The 17,137-nt window shown below is 46.6% G+C and overlaps 1 pseudogene; it reads right to left on the bottom strand.

Moving 5' to 3' along the window:
* LOC123112434 (E3 ubiquitin-protein ligase UPL5-like) overlaps nt 1–5,845 on the bottom strand; it is an 11,233-nt pseudogene extending 5,388 nt beyond the window's left edge.
* Nucleotides 5,846–17,137: the final 11,292 nt, after the last annotated feature.

Below are 17,137 nucleotides of genomic sequence, written 5' to 3'. Positions count from 1 at the left end.
AAAATTATTTTCAATGAACCTGAAATGCCCTTCTAAAAAGTCTAACCTTTTTGTTTTGGGTTAGAACCTCTGACAAAATGGGTTCACATTTTTCCAGGACACATAAGGTCATTGGATTAAATCATTACTAATTGCATTTGCGCATATAAATGCTATAAAATATTTTAAATGCCCAAATAATTCTGAAAATAAGTGTGGGCTGTTGGAAATAATCTAAACAGAGCCCCTGATTATTTTCAGGATTTTTAAAGATGCCTAAGTATTTTTAATAAAGCCACACAGTTACAGAAAAATAGAAAACAGAAAATAAAAGAGAAGGAGGGAACTTACCTGGCCGCAGCCCACCTGGCAGGCCCAACGCTGTGCTGGCCCATGCCAGCCAGCTGCTTCGTCCTCGCCAGGCAGGCACAGAGGTGACGCCGGCAAGCACGAGCTCGCCACGGCGCCACCTGCTTGCCGCCCGCGCCCCTGGACACCTGGGTGAGCTCCACATCGCCACCCCGACCCCGTGGACACCTCACTCGCCCCCTGCCTCTCTCCCTCGCTCTCCCGCACCATGGTCGACGTTGCTGCGCCCGCGCCACCGTAGTTCTCGCGTCCTTCATCGTCCCCGCGCCGCTCCACCAAGTCCAACAGCTTCACCGTCGTCGTCTCCGTCGAGCAGCCCGAGCCCCGAGCGCTCGCGCGCCCTGCTTCGTCCTCTTCGAGCTCGACTTCACCGAGCACCGCCGCAGATCCCCTTCGTCGTTGCCGCCGCATCAGCTCGTCCCCGACCGCGCCGTTTGCTCCTACGTGACCGCTGTGAGCTCAGCTGCCTCCCCATCCTCTCCGTTTGCTTTCTTGTGCACCGTAGCGACTGCACGAAGCTCCACCGCACGCGCCGCCGCCGAGCTCGTCGCCGACGTGACTCCGGCCACCCACTGGCCACACCCCCATGTCCAACACACTCCCCGAACTCGCAGGAACCCGTAGCACCACTCCACGCGCCTCGCCGTACCCCGTAGCTTTGGGTTCGACTTCACCCGACTCCGGCGACCGCCAAGGTCGTCGCCGGCGACGTTCCCGGCCACCCCGAGCTCCACCACTGCCACCAAACGACGCGGCTCGTTCCCAGCTTCGCGTAAATGGTCTCCACCGTCCATTTGGTCGCCGGAGCACGAAAACGCACTTCCACCGCCGTGTCTGGCCTCGCCGGCGGCTAAACGCCGGCGGGTTTGACCCCGTTGACTTTGACTGGGCGGGCCCAGGTTGACTACCCCCTGAGTCTATGACAAGTGGGGCCCGCTCTGCTAATTAACCTAGGATTAGCACTAACTAATTTTAGTTAGTTTAACTAACTACTGACACGCGGGACCCACTGGTCAGTTTGACCTGGACCAGCTCCGTTGACTGATGACGTCACCCTGACGCAATGTTGACGCATTAATTCAATTACTGGAATTATTCTTATACCGGAAATTCCAGAAAATAGTACAAACTTCAAAAATTCATAGAAATTGATCCGTAACTCCAAATGCAAAGTTTTATATATGAAATTTGATCAGAAAAATCCAATCTTTCCATCTGTACTAGTTTCATGCATGTCAGAACACTTTAACCTTGTTGTTTAGGTGAAACAAGAAAATGCACTTATATGACCTCCTATTATGAGCTAGCATTTGAATCCTTGATTCAAATGTGCTCAAACTATTCTGTCCTAAGTTGCACTAGCCCAAACACACTCATTTTGCCATGTCATTGCATGCATCATATTGTTGCATATTGCCATGTGGTGATTGTGTTTCGATGTGTTCTTCGTGGTAGGTTCTGCCTCCGAGGATATTCACGAGTATCCAACTGAAGGGCAGTATTCCACTACCACTCCGTCAGGCAAGCAAAACCCCCTTGTTCATTCTGATACAATCCCACTCTCTCGCTCCTGCTCTCTTTTACTGCATTAGGACAACAATGATTCAACTATTACTTGCTGCAGTAGCTGAACCCCTTTATCCTCTGCATGACCTGTCATTGCCACAGTAAATAGATGAAACCCACTAGCATGAGTAGGAGTTGTTTGAGCCCTGTTGTGCCTACTCATTCATGCTTGTTTGTCATGCCTGCTACTGCTTAGAGTTGAGTCAGGTCTGATTCATCGGGGATGAATTGGAATGTGGTGAACATGTCCTACTGTGTGTGAGCTAAGTGTGTGAACACGATTTGGTAAAGGTAGCGGTGAGAGGCCATGTAGGAGTACATGGTGGGTTGTCTCATTGAAGCCATCCTCAGGAACTGAGTTCTGTGTTTGTGATCCATGAAACAGTTACTACCACGCATTGGGCCCGAAACCAATGGACCCTCTCGGCTTCTTAATCACCCTTGTCCTCTGTCAGGAGTTGCAAGTAGTTTCTGGTGTTTGTAGTATGCTGGAGGCCGTGCGCAGCGCTGACCGGAGGGGTGGGCTGTGATGCGGTAGGCACGTGGCACGGTGTACCGGGCGCCCGTTTGGTGTCTCGGGAACCCTGCACACATCGTTCGAGGCTGTATGTGGAAACCTCGGCCGGACTCCCTGCGGATGAAACCTAAATAGACGATAAACCTGAACTAGAGACTTGAGTGTTTAGGTAGGTCGTGGCCGACACCCTCGCTGGGCTCCCGCTTGAAGGTTGCCGAGTACATGTCGTATAAACGGCGGTAAGTGGTGAGAGCGTGTGTGAAGAAGTACACCCCTGCAGGGTTAACATCATCTATTCGAATAGCCGTGTCCGCGGTAAAGGACTTCTGGGTTGCCTGTACAGTTCATAGACAAGTGAAAGTGGTACTCTAAAATACGCAAGATAAGTGTGAGTGCTATGGATGGCGTTCTCGTAGGGAGACGGGAGCGGATCCATAGTGGTGTATTGATATGGTGCATATGTGGACTCGTGTGCGCCACCTCAAAAGAGTTACTTGCAGTCGTAGTTCAGGATAGCCACCGAGTCAAAGTTGGCTTGCTGCAGTTAAACCCCACCATCCCCTTTGTTGATAATGATGCATATGTAGTTAGTTCTGATGTAAGTCTTGCTGGGTACATTTGTACTCACGTTTTCCTATTTTACGTTTTTTCCAGAGACTTCCGTCTCACTAGTAGTTCCGCGTGGACTTCGACGTTTAGCTTGTTACCTCAGCTACGATCTTGTGCCCTCGACAGGATCTGGTAGATAGTCAGGCTTCTCAGCCTTTTTTTTGTAGATGTCTGTACTCAGACATGTTAAGCTTCCGCTTGTGCTTTGACTTGTATGCTCTGAATGTTGGGTCGTGAGACCCATGTTTGTAATATCTCGCTCCTTGGAGCCTATTGAATAAAATACTTGAGTTGTAGAGTCATGTTGTGATGCCATGTTGTATTTGCACATATCGAGCATATTGTGTGTATGTTATTGAAATGCTTGGTATGTGTGGGATCTGACTATCTAGTTGTTTATCCTTAGTAGCCTCTCTTACCGGGAAATGTCTCCTAGTGCTTCCACTGAGACATGGTAGCTTGCTACTGCTCCAGAACACTTAGGCTGGCCGGCATGTGTCATTCTTCGTTCCTGTGTCTGTCCCCTCGGGGAAATGTCACGCGATAAACACCGGAGTCCTGCTAGCTCAGAGTTACAGCCCGGTTCACCGGAGTCCTGCTAGCCCAGTACTACAGCCTGAATTCACTCGTTGATGACCGACACGTTCGATGCTGGGTCATGGATGCCTGTCCCTGTAAGTTTGTGCCACTTTGGGTTTACGACTAGCCATGTCAGCCTGGGCTCCTTATCATATGGATGCTAGCGACACTATCATATACATGTGACAAAAGGCGCAAACGGTCCCGGGCAAAGGTATGGCGACACCCGTGGGAATACCGTGCGTGAGGCCGCAAAGTGATATGAGGTGTTACATGCTAGATCAATGTGGCATTGAGTCGGGGTCCTGACAATTACATCTCTAAAGGCTTGGTTTCAGCTAATATAAAACGGAAAGAACTCACCCCCTACTCAGTTGGGAACGGGAAGGGTTAGAAATTAGTTAGTTTAAGGCTAGTATGTGACAGTTGAACTGCTAAAATATCTTACAATTCGATGTGGAAAAAGCTATAAAAAAGGCTAAGTTTGTGATTGGTAAACTATGGAATATATTTTATTAATTTGGTGAGAAGAAATGGCTGCGGAATATGCAAAAGTAAGTTATTCCAAGCAGTTAAAAAGGCAAAAAATTATTTGTTTAAATGGAACTATCAAAATCTACGGCGGCACCAGGCTACTCTGTTCTTTGATAGCATGACATAATTTGACGGCTACTGGAAACGAAAGCAAGATGCAGGACAGGAACTTTGGGAGATGCTGAATATACCTGCATGATATAATCAGGCCTGTTAGACTGCTACATTGTATACTTTCTCAGTCTATGTGAAAACAAGCTCAGCGTTGGGTGGATTTCTCAATTTAAGTTACTTGCTACGAAACAAAGCAGATCCTTATGCTTCAGGAGCCAGTGGTGATGCTCGTTCCTCTTGCAACAGCGCACGGGTACATTGAGAGGTGCTTTGTGTGCCAGCACTACTAACCGAAGGTTGTGCGCCACATCCTCGAATATCCAGTTCTGTCAATATGGCCAGTATATGTAATCGGCTGGCCATGAATGGTTGACTTTCTATGACCCCCACACTGTCAGATGATAAAGATGGAAGATCCATCTCCAACCTCTCCAGACACTCATCCATCTTTTTCAGCAGGTTCGTGGACATTTCCTGCAACTCCCACACCCATGTGTCGGTACGCTTACGCTCCCTGCTGTACACATTCTTTGGCATCCAAAGGAGTACCTGCTGGCGCAAGACTTGAAAGAAGTTTGAGAGCTCCTCAAGGTCTGTCCTTGACACCATCATGGGCTCTGATCCCAGTCCATCCAGAACCAATTCAACTATTTCTCTGGCAAACGGGAGGACCTGCTCGATCACCTTGGTAGGAGATTTGGAGGCAACGAGCCCTGAGAGTGGCAAGCAGAGCACCGATGCAAGTGTATGACGGCATGACTTGTAGAGGGGATCCTTATTGCCCGCGGCCAGAGAAAGCAAGCGGCAGAATTTCAGCAGCACCGGCGCCGTGACGAGCCTTACATTGGGCGGTAAGGTCGCAGGGTCGGTGCTGAGAAAGCACCTGATGGCGCGCTCGGCGTAGACGCGAGAGGAGGAGGAATCTGAGAGGTAGAGGTGAACCAGCGCGATGGCGGCGCCCGACTGGAGGAAGATGTCGAGGTGCTCCTCGGCGCCCTTGGCCCAGAGATCATTCCGGTTCTGCTCGCTGCCGAGGTCGCAGCAGAAGATGTACTCCTTGACGAGGTCTTCCAGGGTGTTGGCGGTGGCGGTGCCGGCGTCCCAGGAGGCGGCGGTGGCGGCGATGTGCGAGGCGAGCTGCCAGGCCTTGGGGTGCGGGGTGGAGCGGAGGCGCGCCGCGAGCTGGAGGGTGGAGTCGGGCGGGAGGCCGAGCGAGGCGACGGTGGCCTCCGGCTCGAGCTGGCGCCCCGCGTGGAGGAGGCGCAGGTCGCAGCCGTAGCCGCGGTCGGCGAGGTGGGCGAGCACGGCGGCGACGGTGTCGTCCGCGGCCGCGTGCATCGCGATGGTCTTGGAGTCGGTGGCGCGCACGAAGAAGTGGAGGCGGCGGGAGGGCGGCGCGTAGAAGGACGACGACGCGCCCGCCGCGCCGGAGTGGGCCGTCGTGGCGGTCGTCGTCATCACGGGCGCCTTGGAGGGGGTCGGGAGGGCGGGCTTCGCGGCGGCGCTTGGCGCGGCGGCGGGGGAATCGCGGAGGGGGCGAGGGTTTTGCAGGGGAGATTGGGGGACGACGGAGGAGAGGGGCTGTTCTGTTTTGCTCGTGGTCAAGACTCTCTCTGCCCCCGTTCTTCTTTGAGGGCATTCCTTTTCTTTTTTCCTTTTGCAAAGACCAGTCCATGGCAATGATACAAAAGCCGGTCATCCAAAGCTAGCCACAAATGTTTGAAAACATTTTAAACAGAGTTTGAAAAAAATGACACAAATTTAAACAAATTGAACGATTTTCGTTCAAATTTGGATAGCTTTTACATAAAACCAGACGTTATTTCGTCCGGTGAACTAAAAAAAAACTACCCTATATTTTACGGTGACCTCATACGTCATTTTGGGCAGATAGGTGGCTCCACTGTCACTGTCGTCGGAGTCGTCGGGCATCCACTGGCGGAGGGCGGATGTCGCGGCAGGGCTTCCCTGTCGTCCTCAGGGATGGTCTTCTCCGTTTGCTCCTGCGCCGCACGCAGTGCGGCCGCGACCACCGTAGACGTGGTTGGGGGAGAGACGGGCGGCTGCGGCGGCGGTGGTCTTGCAGAGAGACCACTCCAATACTTGGCCATCTAATCGTCGAGGCGACGGAGACGGCGCTTGCTCCTCTCCGCTATGGTCTTTGACCGATGCATGACCCAAGCCGTTGCGAGCTCCGGGTCGTTGGTGATTTCTAGCGGTGGGACGTCAGACACCGCGAACTCCGCCTCGCACGAGGTGTTGCGCCTGCCCCGCGGACGCAACTCCCTGTCTGCGTACTCCTGCGTCGTCATGGCGCTTAGGGAAGACGATTTGTCGTCGTTGCTCCCTTTGCGATGGCCGCCGAGGTAGTGCAGTATCCGACCGCGCACTTTTCACGGCGATCGTGTGGGGCAGACAGCCACCAACGCGACTAGGCGATGACAAGAGCCGCTCCTCCTTAATGTGGTTGGGAGGCGGCGGTGACAATCTCTCCTCCTTGACCATGCGGCATCCGTTTGGACGTCGCGGTTGCGTGGGGAGAGCAGAGAGAGGAAGGAAGCTCGATGGCGCCATCGGACCGATGTCGTGGAGGAGCGAGCAACGGTGTGTCAACTCCTTCTGCTCCTCGTAGTCGGTGTCCGTCACCGCATACACCGCATTCTTCGAGTGGACGGGCGTCTGCGACTGTGGTGGCTACGGCAGCGGCTAGTCCTCCTCATCGCCAGAGAAGGTGATGATCTCCTTCGCGGAAGAGCCGGCCGCCGAGGGCCAAGACTTGTCCATCGCTGATGAAGAGGGAAGAGATGGAGGTGTTTGAAGATTTGGCGCTGAGATGTGGAGTGAAGAGTGCAATGTGGATGACCCCGGCAACGTGCTTAAATTGCCATGGTTAGGCCAGGCGAACGGACGGTTAGCTCGCTTCAATGCGGCGTAGCGGCCCGAGTTGGTTTCTCGAGACGACGTGTCTGCATTGAAGTGGCGTCACCAAAGAGGTGGCGTCGGCGTCGCCTCTCGTCCGATCACATCCCGCGGCATCAATGCCGGCCCTTGCGGCTCTGAGCCGGCATGAATGTGATGCGGAACGCACCCATTGGAAAAGGAAGCACGAGCAAGGCAAGGAAGGGTTTAGGGTGAGCCAGAGTTGTCGTGTGTGTGCGTGGCAGCGGTCCAGACGCCCGCAAAGCCCCTCCTCTTCCGGTTTGCTTCCGATTTACAAGAAAAAAAGCCGCCCGGACTGGTCCGTGCACGAATGCGAAACTGCATTGGATGACAAAACATGCTTGTACCGCAGGTCCACATTATATGCAGATGGTTTAAGAGTGAGCGTTGAAGATGTCCTCGCGATCGCTTATGTTTTCTTCTCTTCTTGAAGCTGCATTTTCCTCGGCCCCTTTTTCGGGCTTCAATTATTTGCAGTTGTACATCAACCTACAACCTAGCCAACATTCATTGTAAATATTATTTTACTCCCCGTTTGAATGCAAACATATGCAAAGTTTTCTTAGAATAGCATGACCTCATGAATAACTATGGTTTCATTTACTTTTAGGTGCTCGGACCGAATCCGTTGAGTCTCTTAAAAGTGTTCATAAGTTTAGGGTACACACATGTGCTTACAAAAGTGAGTGCATGTATGTGTTTGCAAGCGTCTAGCACGCCGATCGACCGAACAAATTTTTGGCCAGTCGCTTAGGTCGTGTTTGGTTGCAGTAGTGAACAGTAGCTGCATTGTATACACATCTCAATCCAGCCTGGCTCTAAAAAAGTAGTCTCATATGTGACATCTGCAAGTTGTTTGGTTGCCTGCATATGGACTTCCTACATTAAGGGATCAACTTTGGCACGTTGTTCGGTTGCCTGCATTGTCTCGACGCATACAACTACACACTGTTTGGTTGCCCGCATGGGGTATGATTAAGAGCTAGCACTTGCACTTAGCACACAGGGTTAAGAGCTAGCAGAGGAAGGGGATGAAGAAATGATGTGTGCGCCGGACCATGGCAACTGCGGTGGACAGTGACCGTGGCGCCGTGTCCGACATGACGAGCACGAAGTCATGGGCGAGCGACCCTGTCGGCGAACTAGTTGGAGTGCTCGTGCAAAGACAGTGGACAGAGGAGGAGAAATGCAGTGCTCACATCATGGCATCATCAGTGTAGTAGGACGAGAGAGAGGAGCTGAGATGATCGATGTCGGAAATGACTCCAGTGTAGTAGGACGAGAAAGAGGAGGCGGGGAGGAGGCCAAGATGATCGACCCCGTCGATGGAAGAGAACAGAGGAGAAGAACCCCGTCGGTGTGCGCGCCATGGCGGCTTAACTACAGTAGGATCATGGAGAGAAGGCCGAGATGAACGGCGGCGACGATGATGCTACCGCAGCAAGTCGTGACAGAGGAGATCGAGAGAAACCACGCCGACTAGAGGAATAATTAAGCAGTGTCTTAAATCACATCACACATATCCATATGTACAACCATGAGAAATATGTAGATCTTCTCGTCTATGATCGTCGAAACAGGAAACTTGCAACACGAATTGTCGGGGATATACCCCGCGGTATGACCCGGCCTGAAGTATGACCCGGCCGGGACTTGGCGATTCATTGATAACCTGGCTGGACTTGGCACCTCATCAGTAACCCGCTTGGACTTGGTGGTTCGTGAGCGGGACGGCTCTTCAGAGAGGCCTGGACCGGCAGTTCACGGCGAGGGCCCAAGAAGAACAAGGCCCAGCAAGGGAAGCAAGACCCGAACTTGTATCCGGCTTGTAATAGATAATAGACTAGTCCTAATCCTACTAGGACTCTACATGTAAGTCGTTCCTTCAACTTATATAAGGAGGGGCGGGACACCCCATAAGGGACTTGTTTCACAAATTGAGATAGACAAGTCAATAGCTCTTGAGATAGAGCACCCTTGTAATCATGATTGTAAGGGCATATTTATCCCTTAGTAGTTTTGCTGATTGATGACAATGCTTTTGTGGACTAATCGTGTGCACTGAGCTTTTCAGATATATCCTGACTGAACACAAGTCGATTTGATGCCCCTCAAAGATTATTGAAGACGATGTTTCTCTATGTTTCTTTTCGGTGGATTTGAGTCGTAGGAAAGCCATACTATTAAGAGGGGATTGATACGTCTCCGTCGTATCTATAATTTTTGATTGTTCCATGCCAATATTATTCAACTTTCATATACTTTTGGCAATTTTTTATACTATTTTTGGGACTAACATATTGATCCAGTGCCCAGTGCCAGTTCCTGTTTGTTGCATGTTTTATGTTTCGCAGAAACTTCATATCAAACGGAGTCCAAATGGGATAAAAACGGATGGAGATTATTTTTGGAATATTTATGATTTTTGGGAAGAAAAATCAAGACAAGACGGTGCTCGAGGGGTCCACGAGGCAGGGGGCGCGCCCATGACCCTCGTGGGCACCCCGTAAGGCGGTTGATGCTCTTCTTTCGCCGCAAGAAAGCTAATTTTCGAGAAAAAATTGGGCTAAGGTTTTAGACCAATCGGAGTTACGGATCTCCGGATATATAAGAAACGGTGAAAGGGAAGAATCTAGAAAACGCAGAAACAGAGAGAGACAGAGAGACAGATCCAATCTCGGAGGGGCTCTCGCCCCTCCCGCGCCATGGGAGCCAAGGACCAGAGGGGAAACCCTCCTCCCATCTAGGGAGAAGGTCAAGGAAGAAGAAGAAGAAGAAGGGGGCTCTCCCCCCCTTGCTTCCGGTGGCGCCGGAACGCCGCCGGGGGCCATCATCGTCACTGCGATCTACACCAACACCTCCATCGTCTTCACCAATGCCTCCATCACCTTCCCCCATCTATATTCAGCGGTCCACTCTCCCGCAACCCGTTGTACCCTCTACTTGAATTTGGTGCTTTATGCTTCATATCATTATCCAATGATGTGTTGCCATCCTATGATGTCTGAGTAGATTTTCGTTGTCCTATCGGTGATTGGTGAATTGCTATGATTGGTTTAATTTGCTTGTGGTTATGTTGCTGTCCTATTGTGCCCTCCGTGTCACGCAAGCGTGAGGGATTCCCGTTGTAGGGTGTTGCAATATGTTCATGATTCGCTTATAGTGGGTTGCTTGAGTGACAGAAGCATAAACCCGAGTAAGGTGGTTGTGGCGTATGGGAATAAAGAGGACTTGATACTTTAATGCTATGGTTGGGTTTTACCTTAATGATCTTTAATAGTTGCGGATGCTTGCTAGAGCTCCAATTATAAGTGCATATGATCCAAGAAGAGAAAGTATGTTAGCTTATGCCTCTCCCACATAAAACTTGCTATCGGTCTAGTAAAGTAGTCAATTGCTTAGGGACAATCTCACAACTCCTACCGCCACTTTTCCACACTCGCTATATTTACTTTATTGCTTCTTTATCTAAACAACCCCTAGTTTATATTTACGTGCTCTTTATTATCTTGCAAACCTATCCAACAACACCGACAAAGTACTTCTAGTTTCATACTTGTTCTACGTAAAGCGAACGTCAAGCATGCGTAGAGTTGTATCGGTGGTCGATAGAACTTGAGGGAATATTTGTTCTACCTTTAACTCCTCGTTGGGTTCGACACTCTTACTTATCGAAAGAGGCTACAACTGACCCCCTACACTTTTGGGTTATCAAGATCTTTTTCTGGCGCCGTTGCCGGGGAGTCATAGCGTGGGGTGAATATTCTCGTGTGTGCTTGTTTGCTTTATCACTAAGTAATTTTTATTTGCTGTTCCTAGTTGTTCTCTATCTTTAGTTATGGATATGGAACACGAAATACCAAAAAAATTAGGTGTACTTGCTACTCATGGAGATGGGGAACCTCCTAAAACTCTCGATGCTCATTATGTGAAAGAATTATGTACTACTTTGATAATCCTGAGAAAACCCCATTCAATTATGTTATGGGAGACACGTTGGATCAACGTGAATACTTTAGGGATTATCGCTTGACACAAAAAGGGAAACTATTATGGGATCAAATTTATATGTTGCGTTGGTATGCTCGGAAACTATGCTTGTGATATGATTATACATGCTTCTCTAGGATGAAGGCTCGACACCTTTCCTTTTCATGCAAATTTAATGATAATGAAACCTTAGCTTCTTATGCTAAGGTATATATGATTACTATGATGTGGAACAAATAGAATAATTTGTTGCTTTTATGGATGCTTATGAAATTGAATCTTTGTTTAAAACGTGTGAAAATCTTGATGATGTTGTTTACAGACCTGAAAATATTGCTATACTTAAATATTGCTATGAGAATTATGAATTCAATTCCGATATTGATGCATTTATTGAGGAAGTCTCCGCTGTCCAAGAAGAGACTAATATTTTGCAGGAATCTATGGAAGAAGAAATTACTAAAATTGTGAGCCCATTAGATGAAAAAGATGAGGAGGAGAGCGAAGAACAAAAGGAGGAAGAGCGGATTGATCACCCATGCCCACCTTCTAATGAGAGTATCTCTTCAACTCATACATTTTTTAAATTCCCTTCGTGCTTACCGAAGGATGATTGCTATGATGATTGTTATGATCCCGTTGATTCTCTTGAAATACCCCTTTTTGATGATGCTTGTTATGCTTGTGGACAAGATGCCAATATGAATGATGCTTATGGAGATGAACTTGCTATAGTTCCTGATGTTAAACATGAAATTGTTGTTATTGCACCCACGCATGATAATCCTATTATCTTTTTGAATTCTCCCGACTACACTATATCAGAGAAGTTTGTGCTTATTAAGGATTATATTGATGGGTTGCCTTTTACCATTGCACATGATAATTATGATGAATGTGATATGCATGTGCTTGCTGCTCTTACTTGCAATTATTATGAGAGAGTAACTATATCTCCACCTCTCTATGTTTCCAATATGATAAAATTGCAAGAAACTGCTTATACTATGCATTGGCCTTTATTATGTGTGCATGAATTGTTCTTCTATGACATGCCGATGCATAGGAAGAGAGTTAGACTTCGTTGTTGCTTGATATATGTTACTTTGTGCTCACTACTAAATTACAAATCATTGTTAATTTAAATTGGCTTTGATATACCTTGGGATCCGGGTGGATTCATTACTTGAGCACTATATGCCTAGCTTAATGGCTTTAAAGAAAGCGCTGCCAGGGAGACAACCCGGAAGTTTTAGAGAGTCATTTATTTCTGTTGAGTTCTTTTATATAGTTTAAAAACAAAAAAAATAAAGAGGGGAACCCAAAACTTTTCAAAAAGGAAAGCGGAAGTGAGAAAGACGAGCATTGTTAAAGTGGGAGCTAGCCTTGAACTTTGTTCATGCTCACGGAAACTTTGTGAATCTTGATTATAGAAACTTTTCATCAAAAACAATTATCCCCTTGTACAATTCCATTGTATTATAAAAATAATGTGCCAAGGTTTGCCTTTAGGCTGTTTACAATGCTTGTTGGTTTGTGCGGTGCAGGACAGAAACTTTGGCTGTAGTGCGTGATTTTACATTTTTTGCTGGAATGTCAAATGGTTCTAATTCTTTTCGCACTGTCTTGCCGTACAACTTGTTTATTTTTCCAAATTGTGGTAGAATTTTTGGGGTACCAGAAGTATGGTGAATGTTCAGCTTGCTACAGACTGTTCTGTTTTTGACAGATTCTGTTTTTGGTGCATAGTTTGCTTGTTTTGATGAAACTATCAATTTCTATCAGTGGATTAAGCCATGAAAAAGTTATATTACAGTAGACACAATGCAAAAACAAAATATGAATTGGTTTTCAACAGTACTTAGAGTAGTGATTTGCTTTATTATACTAACGGATCTTACCGAGTTTTCTGTTGAAGTTTTGTGTGGATGAAGTGTTTGATCGAGGAGGTCACGATATGAGGAAAAGGAAGAGAGGCAAGAGCTCAAGCTTGGGAATGCCCACGGCACCCCAAGTAAATATTCAAGGAGACTCAAGTGTCTACGCTTGGGGATGCCCCGGAAGGCATCCCCTCTTTCTTCAATAAGTATCGGTATGTTTTCGGATTCGTTTCGTTCATGCGATAAGTGCAAGTCTTGGAGCATCTTTTGCATTTAGTTTTCACTTTTCTTTTATGCACCATGCTGGTATGAGATAGTCCTTGGTTGATTTATAGAATTCTCATTGCACTTCACTTTTATCTTTTGAGTATGGCTTTATAGAATGCTTCATGTGCTTCACTTATATCATTTGAAGTTTGGATTGCCTGTTTCTCTTCACATAGAAAACCGCCATTTGTAGAATGCTTTTTGCTTCAATTATATTTGTTTGAGTGTAGACATATCTTTTGTAGAAATAATTAAACTCTTGCTTCACTTATATCTATTTAGAGAGATGACAGGAATTGGTCATTCACATGGTTACTCATAAAATCCTACATAAACTTGTAGATCACTGAATATGATATGTTTGATTCCTTGCAATAGTTTTGCGATATAAAGATGGTGATATTAGAGTCATGCTAGTGGGTAGTTGTGGATTGTAGAAATACTTGTGTTGAAGTTTGTGATTCCCGTAGCATGCACGTATGGTGAACTGTTATGTAACGAAGTTGGAGCATGAGGTATTTATTGATTGTCTTCCTTATGAGTGGCGGTCGGGGACGAGCGATGGTCTTTTCCTACCAATCTATCCCCCTAGGAGCATGCGTGTAGTACATTGTTTCGATGACTTATAGATTTTTGCAATAAGTATGTGAGTTCTTTATGACTAATGTTGAGTCCATGGATTATACGCACTCTCACCCTTGCATCATTGCTAGCCTCTTCGGCACCGTGCATTGCCCTTTATCACCTCGAGAGTTGGTGCAAACTTCGCCGGTGCATCCAAACCCCGTGATATGATACGCTCTATCACACATAAGCCTCCTTATATCTTCCTCAAAACATCCACCATACCTACCTATTATGGCATTTCCATAGCCATTCCGAGATATATTGCCATGCAACTTCCATCATCATCATATACATGACTTGAGCATTCATTGTCATATTGCCTTGCATGATCATAAGATAGCTAGCATGATGTTTATCTTTGCTATGCTAGATCATTGCACATCCCGGTACACCGCCGGAGGCATCCATATAGAGTCATATCTTTGTTCTAGTATCGAGTTCTAATATTGAGTTGTAAGTAAATAAAAGTGTGATGATCATCATTATAGAGCATTGCCCTATAAAAAATAAAAAAAGAGAGGCCAAAGAAGCCTAAATATAAAAAGGGGGGCCAAAGAAGACCGCAAAAAAAGAAAAAAAGAAGAAAAAGAAAAAAAGGGGCAATGTTACTATCTGATAAACCACAAGTATAGGGGATCGCAACAGTTTTCGAGGGTAGAGTATTCAACCCAAATTTATTGATTCGACACAAGGGGAGCCAAAGAATATTCTCAAGTATTAGCAGTTGAGTTGTCAATTCAACCACACCTGGATAACTTAGTATCTGCAGCAAAGTATTTAGTAGCAAAGTAGTATGATAGTAATGGTAACAGTGGCAAAAGTAAAGATAGCAGTTTTGTAGTAATTGTAACAGCAACAACGGAAAAGTAAATAAGCAAAGCACAATATGTGAAAAGCTCGTAGGCATTGGATCAGTGATGGATAATTATGTCGGATGCGATTCCTCATGTAATAGTTATAACATAGGGTGACACAGAACTAGCTCCAATTCATCAATGTAATGTAGGCATGTATTCCGAATATAGTCATACGTGCTTATGGAAAAGAACTTGCATGACATCTTTTGCCCTACCCTCCCATGGCAGCGGGGTCCTAGTGGAAACTAAGGGATATTAAGGCCTCCTTTTAATAGAGTACCTGACCAAAGCATTAACACATAGTGAATACATGAACTCCTCAAACTACGGTCATCACCGAGAAGTATCCCGACTATTGTCACTTCGGGGTTGTCGGATCATAACACATAATAGGTGACTATAGACTTGCAAGATAGGATCAAGAACTCATATATATTCATGAAAACATAATAGGTTCAGATCTGAAATCATGGCACTCGGGCCCTAGTGACAAGCATTAAGCATAGCAAAGTCATAGCAACATCAATCACAGAACATAGTGGATACTAGGGATCAAACCCTAACAAAACTAACTTGATTACATGGTAAATCTCATCCAACCCATCACCGTCCAGCAAGCCTACGATGGAATTACTCACACTCAGCGGTGAGCATCATGAAATTGGTGATGGAGGATGGTTGATGATGACGACGGCGACGAATCCCCCTCTCCGGAGCCCCGGACGGACTCCAAATCATCCCCCCGAAAGAGATTAGGGCTTGGCGGCGGCTCCATATCGTAAAACACGATGAAACTTTCTCTCTGATTTTTCTCTTCGTGAAATGGAACAAATAGAGTTGGAGTTGAGGTCGGTGGAGCATCAGGGGGCCCACGAGACAGGGAGGCGCGCCCCCACCCTCGTGGACAGGGTGTGGGCCCCCTGGTCTTGATTCTTTCGCCAGTATTTTTTATATTTTCCAAAAGTTATCTCCGTGGATTTTCAGGTCATTCCGAGAACTTTTGTTTTCTGCACAATAAACAACACCATGGCGGTTCTGCTGAAAATAGCGTCAGTCCGGGTTAGTTTCATTCAAATCATGCAATTTAGAGTCCAAAACAAGGGCAAAAGTGTTTGGAAAAGTAGATATGTTGGAGACGTATCACTATCGTTTTACCACACTTGTGCTTCAAAGTAGCACCATGTTCTTCATATGGAGAGTCTCCTATATTGTCACTTTCATATACTAGTGGGAATTTTCATTATAGAACTTGGCTTGTATATTCCAACGATGGGCTTCCTTAAATTCCCTAGGTCTTCATGAGCAAGCAAGTTGGATGCACACCCACTTAGTTTCAATTTGAGCTTTCATACACTTATAGCCCTTAGTGCATCCGTTGCATGGCAATCCCTACTCCTCACATTGACATCAATTGATGGGCATCTCCATAGCCCGTTGATTAGCCGTGTCAATGTGAGACTTTCTCCCTTTTGTCTTCTCCACACAACCTCCACCATCATACTCTATTCCACCTATAGTGTTATATCCATGGCTCACGCTCATGTATTGCGTGAAAGTTGAAAAGGTTTGAGAACGTCAAAAGTATGAAACAATTGCTTGGCTTGTCATCGGGGTTGTGCATGATTTGAATATTTTGTGTGATGAAGATGGAACATAGCCAGACTATATGATTTTATAGGGATAACTTTCTTTGGCCATGTTGTTTTGAAAAGACACGATTGCTTTATTAGTACGCTCGAAGTATTATTCTTTTTATGTCAAATGATAGACTATTGCTTTGAATCAGTCGTGTCTTAATATTCATGCCATGATTAGATATATGATCAAGATTAAGCTAGGTAGCATTCCACATCAAAAATTATCTTTTTTTATCATTTACCTACTCAAGGACGAGCATGAATTAAGCTTGTGGGTGCTGATACGTCTCTGTCGTATCTATAATTTTTGATTGTTCCACACCAATATTATTCAACTTTCATATACTTTTGGCAATTTTTTATACTATTTTTGGGACTAGCATATTGATCCAGTGCCCAGTGCCATTTCCTGTTTGTTGCATGTTTTATGTTTCGCAGAAACCCCATATCAAACGGAGTCCAAACTGGATAAAAACAGACTGAGATTATTTTTGGAATATTTATGATTTTTGGGAAGAAAAATCAACACGAGACGGTGCTCGAGGGGGCCACGAGGCAGGGGGGCGCGCCCTAGGGGGGCAGGCGCGCCCCTGACCCTCGTGGGCACCCCGTAAGGCGGTTGATGCTCTTCTTTCGCCGCAAGAAAGCTAATTTTCGGAGAAAAATCTAGGC

This window comes from Triticum aestivum, chromosome 5B (assembly GCF_018294505.1).
Source record: "Triticum aestivum cultivar Chinese Spring chromosome 5B, IWGSC CS RefSeq v2.1, whole genome shotgun sequence".
In the NCBI taxonomy this organism is placed as follows: domain Eukaryota; kingdom Viridiplantae; phylum Streptophyta; class Magnoliopsida; order Poales; family Poaceae; genus Triticum; species Triticum aestivum.
Note: the sequence above shows the minus strand (reverse complement) of the source record. Positions and strands in the feature narration are given on the sequence as shown.